General features: G+C 45.1%; 2 non-coding genes across 2 annotated transcripts; one reads left to right on the top strand and one right to left on the bottom strand.

The window, feature by feature from the left end:
- Positions 1-2,144: 2,144 nt before the first annotated feature.
- Positions 2,145-2,226, bottom strand: TRNAS-UGA (transfer RNA serine (anticodon UGA)). The gene has a single exon. It is a non-coding gene; the product is annotated as a tRNA-Ser (tRNA).
- A 6,557-nt stretch (positions 2,227-8,783) lies between these two features.
- TRNAQ-CUG (transfer RNA glutamine (anticodon CUG)) lies at positions 8,784-8,855 on the top strand. The gene has a single exon. It is a non-coding gene; the product is annotated as a tRNA-Gln (tRNA).
- Positions 8,856-12,397: the final 3,542 nt, after the last annotated feature.

The following is a 12,397-nucleotide window of genomic DNA, read 5'->3' as shown; positions in this document are numbered from 1 at the left end:
AAAAAAAAAAAGTCCTGTTCCCACCTGGACCTTTTCTTTCCACTCTCTTCTGCATGCAAATCAGAGTCCTGAGTCTCTGCATTTATACTTTGCATTCCAAATCAACCAAAAGCCCAGGTAAATGTTCCTGGTCCCTGAATGTGCAGGAGAAGGTATGAAGAGCGAGGACACGGACCAGGCGCGGAGAGAGAATCTTCCCCTGGAGTCTCTAAGTTGGAAGAGATGGAGACATTGAACACTGGCAGGAAACTACTGTTGAATTTGGGAGTTTTTCTTCTAACTGATCCAATTTTTATTTTTTATTGTAAAATCCCACTTCTTTACATTCTGTGTTGTTTGACACTCATTTCTAGCTATCCTTGGACCAAAACAGACAAGTAATGAAATGAGAGCAAAACTTGCAAACGTGATACCATGCCACACACGACAGATAAAGTGCACAGCCCACGATGTACAAGACGAACCACCTGACCTCAACCCCTTTGTAGTCCCCTTCATTTATGATTTCACGGCAGTCTCGTGGAGTAACTCCACACAGACTCACGCTCCAAGGATAAGACCGCCGACTACCCCAGTCATTTACTTAGTGACATATTCTGCTCACGGTTGCCACAGATCTCCTTCCGCAATTTCTGCTCTAAAATTATCCTATGACTAATCCTGGCCCGGAAAGTCCCCTCCTTGAGGCCCTGAGACTTTCAGACTAAGATTCTCCCTTGCTGAGCAAGTCGAATACACCCTTTTTACCAGAATCAACAGGTTTCCCTGATGGCTTCTGTGTGGGCTTCCACGTGGATTTTGCTTTTAGTCTCAAACTAGACATATTCCTGGGCTTGGCAGCCAAAGCCTTAAATCCACTTCCTGTGGTTTAACAAAACTGTCTCACTCTTGGTCTCGGGAGTTTTCAGGCTGAGAAGATAGAATGGTGGTGCTCTTCTTAAGAACTAACCATTCATACGAAGCTACGGTAACAATCATTTGTTATCACTCGAAAACAGGTAACACCTCATTGCTCTCAAATGATATTCCCCGAACTTGGGCTAGCAGAACACTTAGTACACGATGGGTAAGAACCTCATACTCCAGACCAACCACTTAGACTTCTCTATGGAGGCAGAAATCTGAATAAGAGAGTCAGGCAGTAACATTAATTTCCAACTATAGGCATTAGCAATGAAAGCAGCCCTGATCTGCCCCCACACCCACCCCAACTTTTGGTTCCCTGCTATAGACACAAACTCAGAGTTCAAGCTCAGCCCTGTCCCTCACTAGCTGGGTGGCCTTGGCACATTATTTTACTCCTGTGGGTCTCAGTTTCCAGATTTATAAACTAAGGGTAATAATAGTATTCACTGCATATGAATGTTGTAAGGATCACACAAGCTAACACACATAAATCAGTTGGAAATAGGTCTGTAATGCATTTTTAATAAGTAGGAACTGATATGAAAGTCATTCCTGTGTATAAATTACAGCAGGAGTCATTCACTAACCACTGTTTTTTAAAAGTGTGTTCCCTGTAGTATCTGCGAAAAGCAACCTCACAACCACGCTTAAGAAAGTCCTTGGTCTAGATACCATTTTATTGGGCAGTGTTGGGCAAGTCAATCTTTAGTTTCTTGTTCTGTAAAATGGGACTAATATCACCAATGTCATAGGGTTATATTGGTGATTAAATCAAATGAGGTGACGCATGTAATGCCAATTCAGAGCTTGGGACATAGCAAGGATTCAAAAAAATGATAGGTGTTAAAGTAAATACTGCTTTTATACATCTTGAATTCTAGATGGTAGCAACAAAAATTCCTCCACTCCAGGAGAGGATGGGGATTTGACTTTGATGCTGAGAATCCAAGTTGGCTATAACCCGTAATTGAGGAAAAGGAATAGCCTTCCTCAAATCAGGTATATGAAGTGATGTTCACCCTCCCACAGAGGCACTCATCCATTTGAGACTGAGGGTCAATGTTTCAGACACAGAGGTCTTTGGAATTGGAAGAACAGATCGTGGGACCCAGAGAAATAGGTAAGGTAACCGGCTACGCAGAGTCAATCAGACTAGCAGATGACTAGAACGCATAAGTTACCGTTTTGTTTGGCGTGCAAACGGACGGGAGCGCTAGGAAGGAGACTTCGGGTAAAACCGTAGCCGGCAGGATTCGAACCTGCGCGGGGAGACCCCAATGGATTTCAAGTCCATCGCCTTAACCACTCGGCCACGACTACCTGCTGGCAGATGCCTCCTGTTGGCGACTTTGAAGGTGTGCCACGTCATGGGCACCAGCCCATCTTCCACCGTGATGTGACACGACGCTGTAATGCGATACAGGCAAAGATGGTTGGGTATGTAAATATTAGGTTTGCGAACGAGGAATTTCCTACGTCCAGTCAGGGCTTCTCAGTCCTGGATGAAATGCGTCGCCCATAAGCAAATCCAAATTCTTCGGGGCAGGTGGAATTCAGAGAAGCGTTGGGAGCCGAGAGGGTACTGTGTGCCCAGAACTCGACTCCCCCGTCACCGCCCACCGCCCGCCACAAGAAGGGATTTTGGAGCAGGTAGGGGTCCCAGCAACCTCAGACCTGCAGGTGCCCATGGTGCTTGGAAGCAGGCTGGAAGGAATTGGAGTCATTTGCGTTTGCTCTCAGCGTTAAACACTAAAACCTAAGTATCTTCGATGGCCTTCAACTGCTTTGCCCTTTCCCAATTCAAAAGAACGGGTTGAAGCCCGACTTGGGCGGGGGTGCGGGCTGGGAGGGGCAGGGAGGGAACAGGAGCAGAAGGCGACGCTGGGGAGGTCCCTGCTCCTCGCCTCCCCAGAGAGGGAAGCCCGCAGCCCCGGGAGCCTGGAGAATAAGGAGAAACGGCTCCGGTAACGGGTTTTCCAGCTTTGGGACATTCTCTACCCCTCCCATACAGGAGGGCGCGAATGCCGGCGAAATCTAGCTAAATTAATAGAATTGTTCCTGCCAGTAGACCTGATTCGGTGACACACCATAGAACCAGGGTCTTCTTTGAGTGGAAAATTTAGGGACCATAGGATTGAGCCTGGAAATGGAAGTACTTGATCAAAGCACCATCACAGACGACTCAGACAGACTTCGGATACAATTGGGAGAATCCTTTCAGGTCTGAGGCCCTCGAAGTCTCTTGTAGTTAACTCTCCCATATTGTTCTCCTTTAGGGCAGGCAAAGAGAGGACTGCTCCCGGGGTGGGTTCAGGTGTGTCCCCCAAGAAGATACACTGCAATCCTGCCCCTCCCACCTGTGAATGTGACTTTGTTTCAAAACAGTCTTTGCAAATGCAATAAAGTTCAAATGAAGTCATTCTGGATTAGGTTGGGCCCTAAATCCAATGATAGTACCTTATAAGGAAAGGGAGATTTGGAGACACACAGAAACAGACACACAGGGGAAAAGGCCAAATCAGAAAGAGGCCAGGATTGAAGCAATGCAGCTGCAAACCTCGGAAGGCCAGGGAGGAAGCCATGACACATCCTCCCTCAGACACTCTAGAAACAACCAGCCTTGCAGACACCTTGAACTGGGGTTTCTGGTCTCTGCAGCTGTGAGAAGAGAAGTTTCTGTTGGTTTAAGCCACTGACTGTACGGTAATTCGTTATGGCAGCCCTAGAAGGCAATACAGCTCCTGCCCTGCATGCTTGGAACAAGATTCTTGTTCAGGTAGCGCTTCTAAATTCTACCAAGGAAGCTCACGCAAATGGTTACTTCCTTCCACGTGGCAAACTTATTTTGGAGAAAACTCTTCTAGGGAAATAGTCCAAACTAAAGGAAATTATTTATGTGCAAAGACCTAGATGATCCTTATAGTTATAATAATAACATGATTAAAACTTCAACAATGGGAGGGGATGACTATATAACTAGGTTCTATCGAGCTGGAAGAATGCTGCAAAGCTAGTGAGAACAGTATTTTGGAAGAGGCTGTGACAGCTCGGGGAAGAAGCATGTGACGAAGTGTTAAATGGAAAGAGCCAGATCAAAACTATCTGTAATATATGACCTTGATTATGTACAATTTTGCTTTATAAATACTTGGACCTTGGGGGGAAATACGCCAAAGTACTGTTAGTGTGGCTTCTGGGTTTGAGGGTACCGGGTTATTCTTGTTTGTTTTTCTATGATTGGAAGCATACATCATTACTGATGTTTTTAAAATGAAGAAGCAGAAATAGTGATTTTATCACTGGACTGAGAAAGATGTATTCTCTAGATGCAAGACTTCAGTATGACTCAGTAGCCAAACATGGGCTCAAGTGGTCATTGTCCAAAGGGACTATTTGTTAAATATGTTGGGGAGGCCAAATTTGACAGAGGAGGAAACAGAGAGATTAAGTGCCTGGCCCAAGGTCACAGAGCGAGCTGCTAAAAGCAACAGAAGAGTTGCCGCTGGGAAATCTGGATTCCTGTAAGGAGGGTTTAGGGCAGAAAATACCACATTCATTTTGGCTTTTGTTGGTTTGTTTTTTTTTTTTTTAAATAGGCTTTGTCAAGCCATTTCACTTTTAAAACTAAATATTGTGTAATTTATAATGATGATGATGATGATATTATTATTATTATTATTATTATTATTAGAAAAATAATTTGGGAGATTGAAGTCCAAAGTCAGCTACAATGGTGAGGCTTGTGGCTGGAAGAGCCTACCTTTCTGATGTTCAGATTTTGAGAAATAGTCCTCAACGAATGAATGTATAGGTTGCATTTTTTTGTGTACTTGTCTCAGATGCACAAGACAATTAGCACCAAACAAAAACCCTTGAAATGCTCTGTAACAGATCATCTCAGTTATTGTGTTTTCAGAACAAAGGCTTCTGCTCTTTGCCTTGTTTCTTTAGGAAAAGATTTTTCTTAAATTAAAATAGACCAGTTTTTTCAAAAACGCAGCAGAAGAATGGCACCTGTCCGGAAGGGCTGTCCCCTGGAGAGGAAGAGACTTGTCAGAGGCTCTGCTCCTGGGCTGTCCACCCTATCCCGTGGGCATCACTCAGATGGTGAAGTGATCCCTGAAGGCCTGGAGCGAGAATCATCCGAAGAGTCCTGATGGGAACCAGACTTGAGCTTGGAGTGGTAAAAAGAATTAGGAAAGCCTGTCTCCCGCCTGAGGGTGCTGGCAGCAAGCCAGCCCGGGATGAGCTGCTCGGACGCCACAAATGCCACAATTTTTACTCATCTACACATAGTCTCACGATGAAACCAGTTGGAAAATACTGCCAACTGGGGACGAGAAGGGCTTTTGTGAGTGTGTGGTTTAAACTCTCTTTCTTGTGAACATGCATGCAGAGAGGCAACAGGACGTTACATGCACGCTGCAATGATGTCACACGGGGAACACTCGTGAGATTCCACGCAGGTCGGGACACAGAGCTGCGCCCGCGCCCCAGAAGTTGCCTCCTGCCCCACCCCCACCAACAGATTGCTGAGTATATTTTAGGTTAAAATGGTCCTACTACCATGCGTAGTTTTCTGTCCCTGCTGGTGCGGCCAGCACATCCACACAGTTTATCATCCCGCACATCCTTCTGTGCTCCCCTTTGATACCTTGTCCGCTCGTGCATAGACTGAATAGCTCTACGTTATTCTATTATTTCCTATCCGGTCACGTGAAAGTTGCATACTCCTTTGATTTTCTTTTGATGGTGGGACTAGAGATCACCACGTACAGTCCTGACCGAACAATTCTTATACTGATATTTTACCATTTTCCCGGACAATGCAAGAGACTTAATATCAGAAAATGTAATTCTGTGCATCCCTCTCTGGGGGGTGTCTAGATTCGTTGTTTGCACACATTTGTACCCTACGTTCATCTTCTCCTCTGGAGGACTTCATATTGCTCCACGCAGTCAACAGTTGCTTAGATCTGACTATAACGCATCATCGTTATTCAGATTGTCTACATCTTCCTCTGGGATCTTTTCTACTTTGTCTCTTGATTTTCAGGAGCTGCAAGGCCTTCCGGCTGGAATATAGTTTATGAGACGCTTATGACTTGGGGGTAACAGGGCCTCCATGAGTGGACAGGAAAAAACCCAAGGAAACTAGGTGTTAAATGACACAGGATTTAGAAAACTTACTGAGAGTCGTGAGAGGAAAAGAGGAAAAAGAATATTTGATATTTCAAGAAGAATATTTCAGTCATATTTTGTTTGCGGGGGGAATAAATGAGATACCTATGAAAGAGCGTGCATACTTCAAAGCAGTTCCCGGAGACCGGTACCAGTGACTTCCCCGATGTGGGACTGACCTTGGTCTGGCAGGAAACTTACCAGGCCTTGAGGCTGAAAGCCCAGGTGGATTCTCCAGTGCTCCCTGAAGTCATCCCTGATGCTCCCTGACATGCCGGGTTCAAAGTCGGCCCTCGAGGCCTAACGCTACCTTGTACCTCTGGCCTGAACAGAGGTCTCGGTCCACCACCAAACCATCAAATCTCCTCTTCTACTTTCATTATAGATCACTGTCCAGACAACCACTCTGTAGACTGTGTCCCTATCTTGCATCTTCTCTATGAAAAAGTGTGAGCCAAGACACCCTTCAACACAGCCACTTCAATCTCTGCTCGAATGTAAACATCCAGACTTTATAAGAATATGCGATTAGCCTCCAGCCACCTGCTGGTTCCCTTAACTCATGTCTTCATACTTTCAGTCTATCCCATCACTGTTAGCCCCACATCTCCAGGGGCAGAGCCAGGGCTTGGTGTCCTGCTTAGCGCTGTGTGCACAGCACTGAGCACAGCAGTCGGCATGGCACACGATTCCTCCTTCCAAATTCCTCCCAGTCTCTATGCCCTGAGGACGGCGGTAGGCTCTGCAGGCCGTAGCAGGAGTCTGATAATGTTAAAAGGGGAGGGAATTGTGCTGGTGCGCATTGCAACCCAGAGTTCTGAATTCACCTTGAAGAAATAATTCTATTTGGCCACTTTCTTGTTCTTATTCCCCAGAGCAGTAGTTCCTATTTTCTCGGGAAGATGGAAGAAAACACTCAAATACCCCAACTCAGTTTCTCCTATGATTAAAACCTTACAGGAGTCTGGCACATTTATTACAATCAGTGAGCTAATATTTATACATTAGTATCAACGTAAGTCCAAAAATTATTCAGATTTCCCTGGTTTCTACCTAACGTCGTTGTGGTTCCAGGACCCTATTCAGAATACCACGTCGTATTTGGTCATCGTGTCTCCTCAGGCTCCTCTTGGCTGTGGCAGTTTCTCAGACTTTCCTTGTTTTTGACGATCTTGGCGGTTTGGGGTACTGTTCAGGTGTTTAGTAGAATGCCCCTCATTTGTCCGATGTTTTTCCCATAATTAAACAGGCGTTATGGGCTTGGGGGGAAAGATCACAGAAGTAAAGTGCCATTTTCACGTTCATCGTTTACACCATGTCAGGGGTATACACCGTCAAAAACGGCTTCTCGCGGCTGAAGCTGACTTGGGTCCCCGGCAGAAACGCGTTTGTCAGGCTCCTTCCAGCGTTAACCCTTTCCTCCCTTGCCGAGCTGCGCTCTTCGGAAAGCAACCGCTGACCAGTAAGGGGTGCGGAGTTGGGTTGTCCGGTTCTGCTGCTCGGGGACCCCCGAGACTGAGGCCGGTGGCCCGTCGGGAAAGCCGCGGGCACCAGGCTGTAGGAGCTGGAGAGCGGGCTGCACGGTCACTCGGTAGGCCAGCCGTTGACTTGCCAGACGCCTCTTCTCCCGCCTTCATCCGTTCGAGTGCTGCTGTCTGCTTGGTTGCTGTGCCCCTAAGGCTTCGCAGCGCGCGTTGTGCGCCCCCCCGCCGGCGGGAGAGTTCGCGCCGTCTTTCCGCTGGGGAGGCGGCGGGTCGGGGGTCCGGGCACCGGGAGGGGCGGAGCGGCGGGGGCAGCGGGACACGGGCTCTGCGACTGCGGCGCCACCGTCTCTCGCCGCCGGCTGTCACCTGCGCTCCTCGGAGCTTTTCCTTCCGCACCGACGTCTTTTTGCCACGAAAACGATGTCGGCTGCATGCCGACACCTCTCGGGGGCCGCGCTGGGAAGGTTCACCCCTGACACCTGCGAGTATTTACTCAGCGAGGACGCCTTGCTTCCGTCCTCAGCCCTTCCAAGTGACCGTCTGGGGTCGCTCCTGCCGCTTCGCGACACCGGGGAGTCGGTCCTGCTGGCAGTTCGGGAAAGGCTCACAGCCGCTGCCCGGGAGAGCCCGGGCGAAGCTTCCAGAGAGAGCACCTGCTCGGAGGGCGGGAGGTTTGCGTCGCGCTTTTACCCCTGCGTGTCCGCGGGGCGCAGCCTCCCGGGAGCAGAAGGCGCCTCTTCTCCAGGGGCCGGGCCGCGCCGCCCAGGACGGGTCGGCCCCGCGCGCCAAATGACGTCATCCACAGGTTACCTGTCACGGAATTAACCTGCGAGGGCGGAGAGGCCGCGAGCCGGTTGGTCCAGCAGCGCCGGCGGGTGGAGCCCCCGCCGCCGCCGCCCCTGCCCGGCAGGTGGAGCCGCTGCACCTGCCGCTGGACAGCCGGGAGGGGGCGGCCGGGCGCACAGAAGCCCGCCAGCTGCAGAAAGGCCAGAGGGCGCCCACAAGCAAGGACCTGTCTCATCTGTCCCTAGAAACCGATTTGCTTCGGGATTTCTCACGAAGAGCCGTGTGCACGCGAGAGAAGACCCGTGTGTCCCGGAGGCAGATACCAAAAACCAGGACGCGAATTTCAGCTTTCCTAAGGACTGCTTGATTTCAGAAATGGACATACATCCTGTCAGGAAGGAGTGCCGCGAATATCGTTGCCCGCGGGGTTCCATGGTGTAATGGTTAGCACTCTGGACTCTGAATCCAGCGATCCGAGTTCAAATCTCGGTGGAACCTAAGCGTTTTTCTTTTCTTATTTATTTATTTTTAAAGTTTCCCTTTTAGTGATGGTTGGCAGGGGACCCCCAGTCCACGTGAACCCCGAGTGCAATCTTGAAGGGGAAGATGACACGGACGCTGTGTGGACTTCACTGACTGCCTGCTGTATTGTTCAAGAGTAGAGGACCATCGTTACTCTTTCTCCCCGTTTTCCTCTCCCACGAAACAGATACTCCGTGACCCTCACAATTTTGAGTTGAATTGAACTTTTCCTGATTTATTGTTTTACCAAATGTAGTGAGCTCACTTCGTGCAAAAGGATGCAACAGAGTTGAGGGAGAAGAGAGATTCTCATGAATACAATACTTTCCTGCCCAGAGACAATGAGCCTTCACACTGTCTATTAGGTACAATGACCTGGATTTATGGGTGTTTCATTTTCCACTGAGAAACAAAGATTTGTGAAAACCTATTCATACATTAAATAAAGAATTTCTTGAACTGTCTCAGATATTTGAACACTACTGGCAGCCCGCATGTAAACTCGAAGCACTTGTGGACAGAGCAAATAAAGACAGATACATTCTCTAAGTGTTTCCACAGTGTGCTTTTGCTCATTTCTATAACATTGGTCCACCACACAGAACGGCTCTCTATGATGAATACGTTCCACAGAAATCAGAGCTTTCAAACTGTGTCCTAGGTTATCTCTGCAATCATTTTATTTTCATAAAACTGAATGGTCCGATTGCAAGTTAGTTCATTTTCTGGTAAATGTCTGCATGTGTCACAACTTAAGACAAGTCACTGAGATCTTCAAGAAGTAAATCCAAAGGGCTTTCCTTAGTTTTATTTCATCTACTGTATTTCTAAAAATTGTATATTTCTTATTTCAAGATACAGAGTATCAGGCTATACATTATCTTCTGGGTCTTACTTTTTCACTTAACAATATATTGCTAAAATTAATTGTTACATTTGTTGCAAGTAGCTGCCATTCATTCACTCCTTCATTCATGAATAGTACTCTACTGTGTCAATATACTATACTTCATTCATCTACCTTTTTGTCAATGGGAAACTCACATAATTGTATGTAATACGAATTTGGTTTTGAATTACGTCAGTGCTGGGGTCATGGGAAATTGAAATTGTTTTAGGGCAGAGGAAAGCTGGGATTCAGTAACCACACATTTAGCCGAGAATTTGTAACTTTGAGCTATATTGTTTTCCCTCCGAATGCTCGGGCCCAGTAATAATCACTCACCATTTTGGGGCGCCTGGGTGGCTCCGTCGTTAAGCGTCTGCCTTTGGCTCAGGGCGTGATCCTGGCCTTCGGTTCAGGGCGTGATTCTGGCATTCTGGGATCGAGCCCCACATTAGGCTCCTCCGCTATGAGCCTGCTTCTTCCTCTCCCACTCCCCCTGCTTGTGTTCCCTCTCTCGCTGGCTGTCTCTCTCTGTCAAAATAAATAAATAATCACTCACCATTTTATATTACACTACCCAGTTCTTCCAAATTACTCCTAATCCTTCAATTCTTAGAGTTAACTGCCAGCAGTTCTCCATAGCTCTCTAGGTTCCCCAACATGTATGCCATTGCTAGGCCCTATGCCACCACTGCCTCTAAAAGCTTACATAGCTTACCCAAACTTACCCTTACCAGGAAGCAATTCTGCATAAGACCTATGCCACCTGTTTCTTTCTTCTAAAAGAAGAAATCTCGCTTCTGTACATCCGATTGGCAAAGGTTAGGGCACATGCCTGCATTCTAGCTGCACAGAAGGCTAGGAAATTGAGTTACGCCCTAAGCATGTGCAATTCATAGCTCGGCAGCTTCTTCCTAATAAATGAAGTCTTAGCCATATTAGTCCACTAATTCATCAATGTGATAATCATCTACAATTCCTTTTACATAACTTCCCAAACTTTCTGTTTCCACTATTTTTCTCATGCATTATGATTCATCCACAGAAAGTTATTAAATATAGCAAACAAAAGAATTCTATCAATAAGAAGTAAATTATAAGAATAACCATAAAAAGAAATAAAATCATAAAGGGGAAATTTCTTCATTGACATTAAAAGCTCAACTATATAGTTTGAATAGTAGATCCAGCAGAAATGATGAATAGATTAATGAACAAGAAATTGAAACTAATGACCAAATGGTATACAAAAATTATAAAGAACAGGAACATTCAGAAACACATCAGAACATCTAAATAAACAGTGAACGCATAAAACAATATCATTAGTAATTACTAATTTTGAGATGCAGAAACAAAATGGAACTAAAATAATAGACAACAGTAATATAAGAAATGGGATATTGTGATCAGGGTCAAATCATGCTAGATTTAGTTATTATGAGAAAAGATTTAAAACGTTCAATGAAGTCATAATTCATGCAAAGGCTGAATGACTGTAAAATCACTGTCTGAGTTCATGGCCAAAGCTACACAATAACCATTGGCAAAGAAGGATATAAAATTCCAGGATATAAAAAGAACCAAGAAATATGATCAAGTATTGTTAGCATTATATGTTAATGTATTATATAACATATGACTATATTGGCAAATTGCAATTATACTGTAATTAAAATTTTAGTAGTCAGAAGTTAAAGTATTGATATTATCGTGCTTTACTGTCACTTGCTAAATTTTTCTTCAATCACTGGACTGCACAGTCAGGCCCCCAAAATGCCCTCTTTCATCTCTTAACTTAGAAGGGCCCCATTTGTTTCTCACCATTTCTCCTTTTCTTCATAGACTTCATTATATTCGAATCAATGAAGATTTATCATGATGTAATACATACCTTTAGAGTTTTTCTTCCTTGTGAAAGTTTAATACAGCAAAGTAAACATTCTACTTTTAAATTGTCTTGACCAGATGGGAGGGATTCTCAAACAGGACTTGTTCCTTAAAGGCCCTAAGTTAAGGAGACCCAGGTAGCTCAGATGGCTAAACCACTGACTCTTGATCTTATGGAGGTCTTGATCTCAGGGCCTTGAGTTCAAGCCCTGCATTGGGTTCCATGCTGGACAAATAGTTATAAACTTCTGTTGGGAATGAAAATGTGAGATGTTCTTACTGTTAGCTATCTAGCTAAAGAATTCTCAATATTTATATTATCTTTTTATATTTAATTTTTATTAATTCTTAATATTACATAAAATAAAATAGCCATTTTCACAAACTATTTATTGAAACATTTTCCCCAGAAATAATGAAAATCCATTCATATTTCAACAAATTGATAGTATTTTAATATATAAAGCACATAAGGAGATTTTCATTTATTCTCAATAGCTGGAATTATTATTTTTGTTTAGAATAACTTTTCAGATAGTCACAGTGAACCTGGATGATGTGACTTGTTCATATCACTAATAGTCTTACACTGATTAGATATGATGGTAGACAATACAATCTCATGATTGTTTATTAAACTTGGATTTAAGAGTGCCACAAATGATGGGGAAATAGACACCTGGCTATTTGGCTTAATAAAGGCAAAGGATAAAGGAAAATCAATCAGCAAAGTGTTGAATTC

This window comes from Ursus americanus, chromosome 32 (genome assembly GCF_024610735.1).
Source record: "Ursus americanus isolate L20-20 chromosome 32, mUrsAme1.1.p, whole genome shotgun sequence".
Taxonomy (NCBI): domain Eukaryota; kingdom Metazoa; phylum Chordata; class Mammalia; order Carnivora; family Ursidae; genus Ursus; species Ursus americanus.
Note: the sequence above shows the minus strand (reverse complement) of the source record. Positions and strands in the feature narration are given on the sequence as shown.